The sequence below is a fragment of the Haliotis cracherodii genome, unplaced genomic scaffold (genome assembly GCF_022045235.1).
Source record: "Haliotis cracherodii isolate W230 unplaced genomic scaffold, xgHalCrac1.p SCAF_8, whole genome shotgun sequence".
Lineage (NCBI taxonomy): Eukaryota > Metazoa > Mollusca > Gastropoda > Lepetellida > Haliotidae > Haliotis > Haliotis cracherodii.
In genome coordinates, this window is record NW_027266341.1 from 53,482,570 (window position 1) to 53,491,788 (window position 9,219).

The window sequence follows — 9,219 nt, forward strand, 5'->3', positions numbered from 1 at the left end:
TGTAGTTTTTGTAGAGCAGTGCATTATTCAGTTGAGGGGTAACCATATAATCTGGTAGAGTTACCCAAGTGCATGTCGCGAGGTTACGAGATATAGATATGAGTGTCCATGTTATCAGTACACAATAGCAGCAAGGCCAATGTGCAGGTTGATGTGACAGCTGAACAGAGAGTCTGCACACGTTCTGCTGATCGGTACTGATTCCAGTAGACCCTGAGGAACAGGCATTGATTAATGCGGCCCCAATTCTGCAGCACGTGTTGGTACAGATCTTGTCAATCACATAAGTGTCGAAAGGGACAGAAAATTCAATGACATAAATGATTTCATTGGTTTTATCAGATTTGGTTAGGTGACCTAAAATTTGATCTGACCAAGACTCTGCATGGACGAATCATAACAAGAAGGTATTTGCAGAAGCAGAGGCATCCTAAACCGCACAGTTTTCTTGAATGCCCCAAACTTTCCCATCAGCAACATACATCTTAAATCGTTTAGACTACACTACATCAGGTAACAGTAGACCTTAAACGTCACTTCCGGCTGGAGAAAAATACGTGTCCAATGCTGTACAACATTGAACCAGAAAGTCCCGTATATAAGGCTACATTGAAAACAAAGTTGACGAGATCTACAGACAGTTTCATCAAATTCAAATTACAGATGTTCAATATATTGTGTACACAACCCTTTGGGGCTGTCTATTATAACCAAGTGACCTTGAACTTCAACGTCATCCAATCAAATGAGAGTTGCAGACCAACAATAAACAAACATAATCACTTTTTGATGCTTCCACACGTTGTCAAACCAACAAGTGCGTGATTAAATGAATAAGCCCTCATATCATGTTTCCTCATATCAGAGTGTCAATAGTCTAATCATTAAAGTTCACAAACCTGACACTCTCATAAAGTTGATTACATAACACCGAGTAGTCCAGACGCCAGCCAGTCTATACTGTTAGATAAACACGCTACTCCCTTGTCCCAAAGTCCCTTGTCAACAGCAACACATGCACCTACAAGTTAAGAAATCACCAACTGACCGAGTTACAATTTCATCAAGCCTCTTCCAACTTCAACTTGTACTATAGGCCTGTGGCCTCTTCAGTATGTGAAATAAAGAAATATATACCTTCCTTCTATCACCAACTGACCGAGTTACAATTTCATCAAGCCTCTTCCAACTTATGAAAAATAACATTTGCACAGTGTCACCATTGTTCGTGGTTACCCATGTCACGGTCCTGTGCCGCTATGTTCCCGACTGTATTTCAATCACTGCTCACTATCTTATAGAGTCAGATCGTTTTGTGTTAGAGAATTAATGGCCCGACTATTTCATTCTCTTGTGTTCTAATGACACTCGAAAATGATGTATTGACTGGATACATGTTATCTCTTACATGTTTGCTGGCATATTCTTGTATTGAAAATGTTTTTGTAATTATGATTTGCAAACTTAGGTGAATTTATATTTATATTCAGATATGTCTCATGTATTTATGTTCATGATACCGTTGATTAGCTTATGTTTAGCGGTTTATTTTGCTGTCTACATCTCCAGCGTAGAGATAGTAGTTAGTTTTCTCTTTGTAATTTCCCCGTGTTTAGAAGCCTACGTTAGCTAGGCGCCCCCGTCATTTGTATTTGTCTAGGAGAGGATGTGACCTCCGACGTCCGCGCGCAATGTATTTAAAGACTTTCTAGATCTCGTATCATCACCCTCCAGACTTCGTAAAATCGTTCAAGATTGTCTCGCTACTGGAGTGGTCGTGGTCGAAACTTAGGTTTCGTCAGCAAGTGGGTTCGGGGCTATGTCGATCTAGATTCTGACTTCGTCTGGCTAGGGTTTGTGAAACTATTTTTGCTAGTAATCTGTAGATAACCAACCTCCACGTGATTGACTAGGCACTTAGTAACTAGTGATTCCAATACTCTGTTTTTCTAGTATTCCGTGGATAACCAACCTTCCCGTGATCAACCAGTATTTCCTAGTTCAGTCATAAGTGACAAAAACTTTAGTGGATTTAGACAAGTTGATAATTTGATGTTATCATCTATATTGTAGTCTAAACGTCATATATTTTAGTGATACACTCTCGGTGTTTATTCACCCTTGATGTTAATTGGTTGCAACCGACTTGATTGGCAGTCTACGCATCTGGTCCGTCTCTTGCCAAAGTGTTTTCGCTCCTCTCCTTTTTAATTGCTGTAATACATTTGTGTGTCTAAAATGCTTGTATATTTGCGTTGTTTGAATTAATTTGAGAGGATTGGGTTTATCGTATCTTGTATTGTCAAAAGTCCAGCGTTTCACTACTTGTTTTCTCAGTAAACATAACACATAACATTTCTTTCACATTTGACACATTTTCAAGAACCCTTGAAGATAGAGATGTAACTGTACCTGGCTTCCACGATGAGGGTCAAAATGCCCCACGAATCGAGGAATGAAGTTTGTCCTAAAGTTTGCGAGTGCGATAGTACTCGAGTAAAATGTTGAAATATCAAATTTGTTGTCATTGAATGAACTTGGTTCCTTTCTGGGATTTCAGAAAAATCAAGTTTTTGAGACTCCATCTGATGTTTATTCCACGTTTATTAAGTACTTTGATACGTGAATGTAAAGAAAGTCCTTCATTGATTGTATTAAAAATCTTGGTTAATGTTTTTGACTGGGATGTTGTGGTACCTTTGCTGGACCCAGCAATATATCTCTCTGTGTACGTTTTTTAAGGAGCTTTGAAAGTTGAAAATATATGTAAAACGCCATCAGGTTCATCCACAATACCCTCATCATATACACGCATACATCATATACATCAAGAAACGCATAGTTAAAAAATAAGGATACTTATTAAGCGGATGTAAAAGTATCTACACAGAATATGCGTGAACACAATCAAATGAAATTATACAAAGTGATCGACAAAAGCATTGTCATCATTGTCAGCATTAATTCAGTTCAGTCATTGCACATGTGTAGCCACAAGGGGGCGTCATGGTCAGTACCTGGTCACACCACCTCTTGCAGCTGTCACTGCTCGACACCTCTTTGGTACAGATTGCACAAGTCGTCGGATTTTTTCGTGGTGAATTCTTCGCCATTCCTCCTGTAAGGCGTTGGCGAGTTGTGCCAGATTGTGGTGATGTTGACGGACGCGTCGATCAAGTTCGTCCTAAAAATGTTCTATCGGGTTGAGATCATGCGATTTGGACAACCATGGAAGGACATTGATGTTCTCATTAACAAAGAAATTGACTGTTGCACGTGTTGTGTGGGGCCGAGCGTTGTCATGTTGGAACAGCTCCCTCTGGCGGTCCAAAGTTGGGAGGAGGTGAGGACACAGAATTTGGTCTATGTATCGGTTTGCTGTAAGATTGCCCTGGACAACCACTAACTGTGATCTACCCATGTAGGATATGGCTCCCCATACCATGACACTCCCTCCACCAAAAAGGTCCACACGTCGAACGCAGTTCGGCGCAAAACCTTCATGTCGACGTCGTCGACACGCGTCCGTCCCGTCGATGAAGAAGAAATCGTGACTCATCGCTGAAACAAACCCGTCGCCAGTTCCTGAAATCCCATGCCTGTACTCTGTTGCACCACTGGACACGTCGTTGACGATGTAGACGTCGCAAGACAGGTCCAACTTTTGGTCGTCTCGCTCGAATTCCCACTTCCCTCAGACGATTTCTGATGGTTTGGTCGGAAATTCTTCGCATACCAGGCACTTGTCCTGCAGTGTCCGTTGCTGTAGCAAATCGATTACGAAGGTGATGCAACCGGATGCACCGATCCTGAGCAGGGGTGGTCACTCTTGGCCTTTCACTTCTGGGATGATCTTGAGTCGAATTAGTGCGGGTATATCGATCCCATAGTCGAGATATGGAGCTTTGGTGAAGTTGAAGTGTCTTGCAACGGCAGACTGGGGCCCCTGCTTCCAAACGTCTAATGGCGATATTTCGGTCAGCTGCTGTTAATCTAGGCATTTTTCGATCTCCGTTCACGGCAGAAAATTCGTAATGAACTGATGAATTTTGTACGGTCTTTTATAGTCAGTGTCTCTACTCTTGTTTCCAACACTTTGTACGTGCATTGTGCTGAAAACTTTTTCTGAAAGCAATTTCCGTGCATCCTTTGCATTTTTGCTGATAAACGGTGACAAAAAACATTTTGAGATGTGTTTTCACGCAATGCACAACAAATATGACATGATTAACGGCAATCAAACATAAGAATTGTCTTTAAGACGGTTGCTGGGGGGGGATAATTGGAATTCTCAAAACACCTTTTTTTTTAAGAGTGTATATCATCAATAACGTTGGTCCTGAAATAAACTTTTAAAAAAACCATGCGTGTTTAGTGTGTATAATATTCTTTCAGGTTTCAACACCACAATCACTCAACGGCGGAAAATCAGAAGCAGCATTGAAACTGCAAAAAGTAGTTAAATAGAGAATCTCACCCAAGTGTCTTTTGATATCAAATATATCAACACGTCACAATGGTCTACAAAGCATGGTGATGCAATTTCATCTCATGCAAGCGATATCTCCTGTAGGAGCCAGTTTTGGATGATAAAGCTTTATCAACGTAGTTAAAGAGGCTGTACATAATGTTGATATCTCATATATGAAATAAGATAAACAAATACAATTGTAAATCGAACAGCTATCCATACTCGTGTCATAGTTGCGGCTGTAGATCTAGTCGGAATACCAGACAGTCTACGTGTGAAAACTACACGTGCTACCACTTTATTCTTTGTATTATAATTGCACATCTAAGAACTAAATATTGAAAGTTTATGCATATGAAAACCGTGTAATATGTCAACCATCATGATATTAATTTCACACCTATATTGTTAAAACAGGAGAAGAAAAGAAGAAGCTGAAGCTTCATGGATGGAGCGTGTCTAGACTGCCGGACCCTTCTACAGTTGTATGTGAAAAAAAGAATGCTAAACTCATTTTTTCTCCGACAAACTTTGTGCACAGGAACTTAGTTATTTTGAAGTTGTACTTATGTATCAATTGGTTTGAAACACACACACACACACACACACACACACACACACACACACACACACACACACACACACACCAATGGTAATAAATATCAAGAACTAGTTTAGTTTAAACATATTATATTCACAAATGGAAAAGGATTAGAAACAAGTTATCCAACTTAGGACACCAACTCCTTATTTAGAATGACTATGCCTCAACTTCAACTTTGTCCCTGGACCTGCCAGGCCTTGGGGTCCAAACTAGTTGTTCACGGTGACGGTACTATTTACTGATTGCGTGGACCCAGAGGACAATTCTGATTTGTAGTTATGTTCATCATTAACCCGATGACTTAACTGGAGCAAATGAGCCTTATGGCACAACCATTGCCAACGAATACACCTAGCTATTCCACTGTTGAACATTGGGCATCTGTGGTTAAGGCTTGATGATGACCCTAGGTCTGGATGTCCCTCAACTTCTATCAATAATAATTTGATCAAGGGGACAGAAAAACTTATATTGTCAGATAGACGTATTACCATTGCTGCACTTGAGGAAGACACATATCTAAGCCATGGATCCACCGAGAGCTAATTGAGGAGGATTTCGTCAAATGCACAAAGAAATTAGTAATGGGTGATGAAACATGGGTCGTCTACCACTATGATCCCGAGTCAAAACGTCAGTCCATGGACACCAAAAAAATTCAAGTCTTCAAGATCAGTGAAGAAAGTCATGGCCAGTGTATTCTGGGATGCAAAGGATGTGATCCTTTTTGATTACTTAGAAAGTCAAAGGATTACCAGTGCCTACTGATTTGCTTCATAGCCTGAGAAATTATGTCAAAGAAAAGCAGCGAGGAATGCTGACTGCTGGAGTTCATGACAATGCCTCTTCTCACACCTCTCGACTTGCAAAGGCTGCTCTGTGACAATGTGGGTTCGAAGAGCTTCCTAACCCTCCGTAATCGCCAGATCTGGCACCAAGTGTTTTCCACCTGTTTCCTCAACTGAAAGAACACCTTCAGGAAAAGCGTTATGACGACAACGATGACCTCAAAGCTGCTGTGAATGGGTTTTTTAGGGTTACTTTAGAAAACGTCTCCCTGGCTACAATGGAAAAGCTTCACTATCGACATGAGATGTGTATCAAAAAGCAAGGAGACTATGTTGAAAAAAAATACTTAAAAACACTTTCACAATTGTTGGTCTTGTTTGTTAGGCTTAGCCAGCACTTACAAAGGCAGAGCAAACCAACTTCATTCATTAACGCGTACCACTTATCACCACAACAATTACATGTGCACATTGAATTACTCAAGGTCCTCTCAAAGACATCCGATGCGGTCGGGTAGCCTAGTGGTTAAAGCGTTCGCTCGTCACGCCGAAGACCCGGGCTCGATTCCCAACATGGGGACAATGTGTGAAGCCCATTTCTGGTGTCCCCCGCCGTGATATTGCTGGAATATTTCTAAAAACTGCGTAAAACCATATTCACTCACTCACAAAGACATCCACTTACCTATCAAGATCGGAGCCTTTCGTTGCATTTTAGGATTTGTTATTCCCTGAGGACGTGCACCTATTCCTTGAGAAGATTGTAGTCAAACCTTTTAGGGATTAGTTAGGGGGCGTCTTCATAATCAAGCGTCACAAAAAGGTAGCATCCCTTATATTTATTCATTTGACATATTCAACAATTATCCTTTGATTCATTCAACCACAAATTCAACACCAGTATCATTTTACATTCGTCTGCATGTTAAGATGCAGATCAAGGGCGCTATAATCCTACGCTATAGTATACTTTCTTAATCATAATTGTCCGACGTCAAGATGTTATATAAATTGCTCTCTATTACTGGGATAACGCAACACTAATATTAAGGAAAACAATAATTAATCACACTGACACTAACACAACCAATGAGGTATTATACATAAAACATCAATCGTGATTTCAAAACTGACTGTTAGAATAATGTTCTAACAATACAACATTACTGAGAAATACAACCATATAAGGCAATGAATCTTTTGAACAATCCATTGTCTCGGCGTCTCGGCGTCTGATTACGATTTAACAACAGTCCGTTCGTGATTTAACAACATACAGATAGTGATTTAACAACATACTGATAGTGATGTAACAACAATCTGTAACATCAATATTTTCGTGATGCAACAAGTCCTCTTACGATTTAATAACAATCTGTTTATGATGTAACAAGAGTTTGTCAGTAATTTAACAACTTTCTGTTTATGACTCAATAAAAATTCGCATACGATTTAACAACAAACTGCTCTGAAGCCCACGATATTATATTTTAAATGAAAGTTTCCCACTATTTGCATTGTCTTATTAACAGCAATCTCATTAAACTGAGATCTCAGTTCTCGCTACCGCGTGGCGGTCGAGTAGCCTAGTGTCTAAAGCGTTCGCTCGTCAAGTCGAAGACCCGAGTTCGATTCCCGACATAGGTACAATGTGTGAAGCCCATTTCTGATATTGCTGGAATATTGCTAAAAGCGGCGTAAAACCATACTCACTCACTCACTCACTCTCGCTGCCGCTACGCAAAGATCTGAGGAAATCCCAGTGTGTTCAGGTCAGATCAAAATGACCTTTCAGCCAACCAATCAGAGCGTCGCTTAAGAGATCGCGAACGTGAAAGTCAGAATATCAAGATAGACACAATTTTTATGGATAACAACTTCTTTAATACTGTAAAAGGCGACGTTTCGGTATAGATCCTTATACCGTTGTCAAGCAAGACTGAATGAGGGACATAGTGCAGAATATGTATAGCAAGTTAGGATTAACAGTAGAGGATTAACAGTAACAACAAGGGCATACATGAGTGGGATAACATAGGTAGAGGAGACAACAAAGGGATTATGCTATCACAAAACGATGGACAGAAAACACATAGCTAAAAGCCAATGGGGGAATAAAGCCAATAAACAGGTGATTATTGGTTGATGAGTTCATAGTAGGCGGATGGGATGAAATAGCCTTGATCTCTGTTGATTGATGGCTTGTGGCGGCGAATATGGACTGCTTCTGTTAGTTTTCTTTTGGTGAAGTCATAGAGGTTGTTGGCGAGGATTTGGACGTTGTCCCAGTTGATGATGTGATTGGGACAGTTGATGATATGGTCCGAGATGGCTGATTTGCTGTCGGATTTGATGGTGGAGGTTTTATGCTCTTTGATTCTGGTGTTGATTGGGCGGGATGTTTCACCTACGTAAGATTGCCCACAGTTGCAGTCAATTTTGTAAACTACACCTTTAGCCTCTTGGGGTTTAGATGTGTTCCTGCCGTTGGCTCTTAGCAGGGTGTTGAGGGAGTTGGAGCTGGTGAAGTGGGTGTCGATGTTGGCTTGCTGTTTGAGGAGGCGGCTGATGATGTGGGAGGCTTTTCCTGTGAACGGGAGGGCGATGCGGAAGGGCGCTGATTCGGGTTTAAGGGTTGCAGGTCTGGGTGTGGGGTAGAGTACAGAGGCGATGACTTTGTCGACTAGTTTGGCTGGATAATTGTTGAGGTGGGTGAAGACTTGGCGGAGGTGAGCGATCTCAGGTTTGGGGTCAGCAGAGGAAAGGTTGATGGCACGTTTGGTAAGGGTGGAGATGATGCCAGTCTTGGTTCTAAGAGGGTGGTTTGAGTTGAAGTGGATATACTGGTCGGTGTGGGTGGGCTTCCGGTAGACACTGGTTTGGATTCTGTTAGCTGAGTTTCTACAGACGAGGACATCTAGGAAGGGTAGTTGGTTGTCCTTTTCTGTTTCGATGGTGAACTGTACTCGGGGGTGTTGTTGGTTAAGATGTTGTAGTAGCAGGGTTGGGTCTTGGTCTTGTTTGAGGATGACAAACTCAAACCACCCTCTTAGAACCAAGACTGGCATCATCTCCACCCTTACCAAACGTGCCATCAACCTTTCCTCTGCTGACCCCAAACCTGAGATCGTTCACCTCCGCCAAGTCTTCACCCACCTCAACAATTATCCAGCCAAACTAGTCGACAAAGTCATCGCCTCTGTACTCTACCCCACACCCAGACCTGCAACCCTTAAACCCGAATCAGCGCCCTTCCGCATCGCCCTCCCGTTCACAGGAAAAGCCTCCCACATCATCAGCCGCCACCTCAAACAGCAAGCCAACATCGACACCCACTTCACCAGCTCCAACCCCCT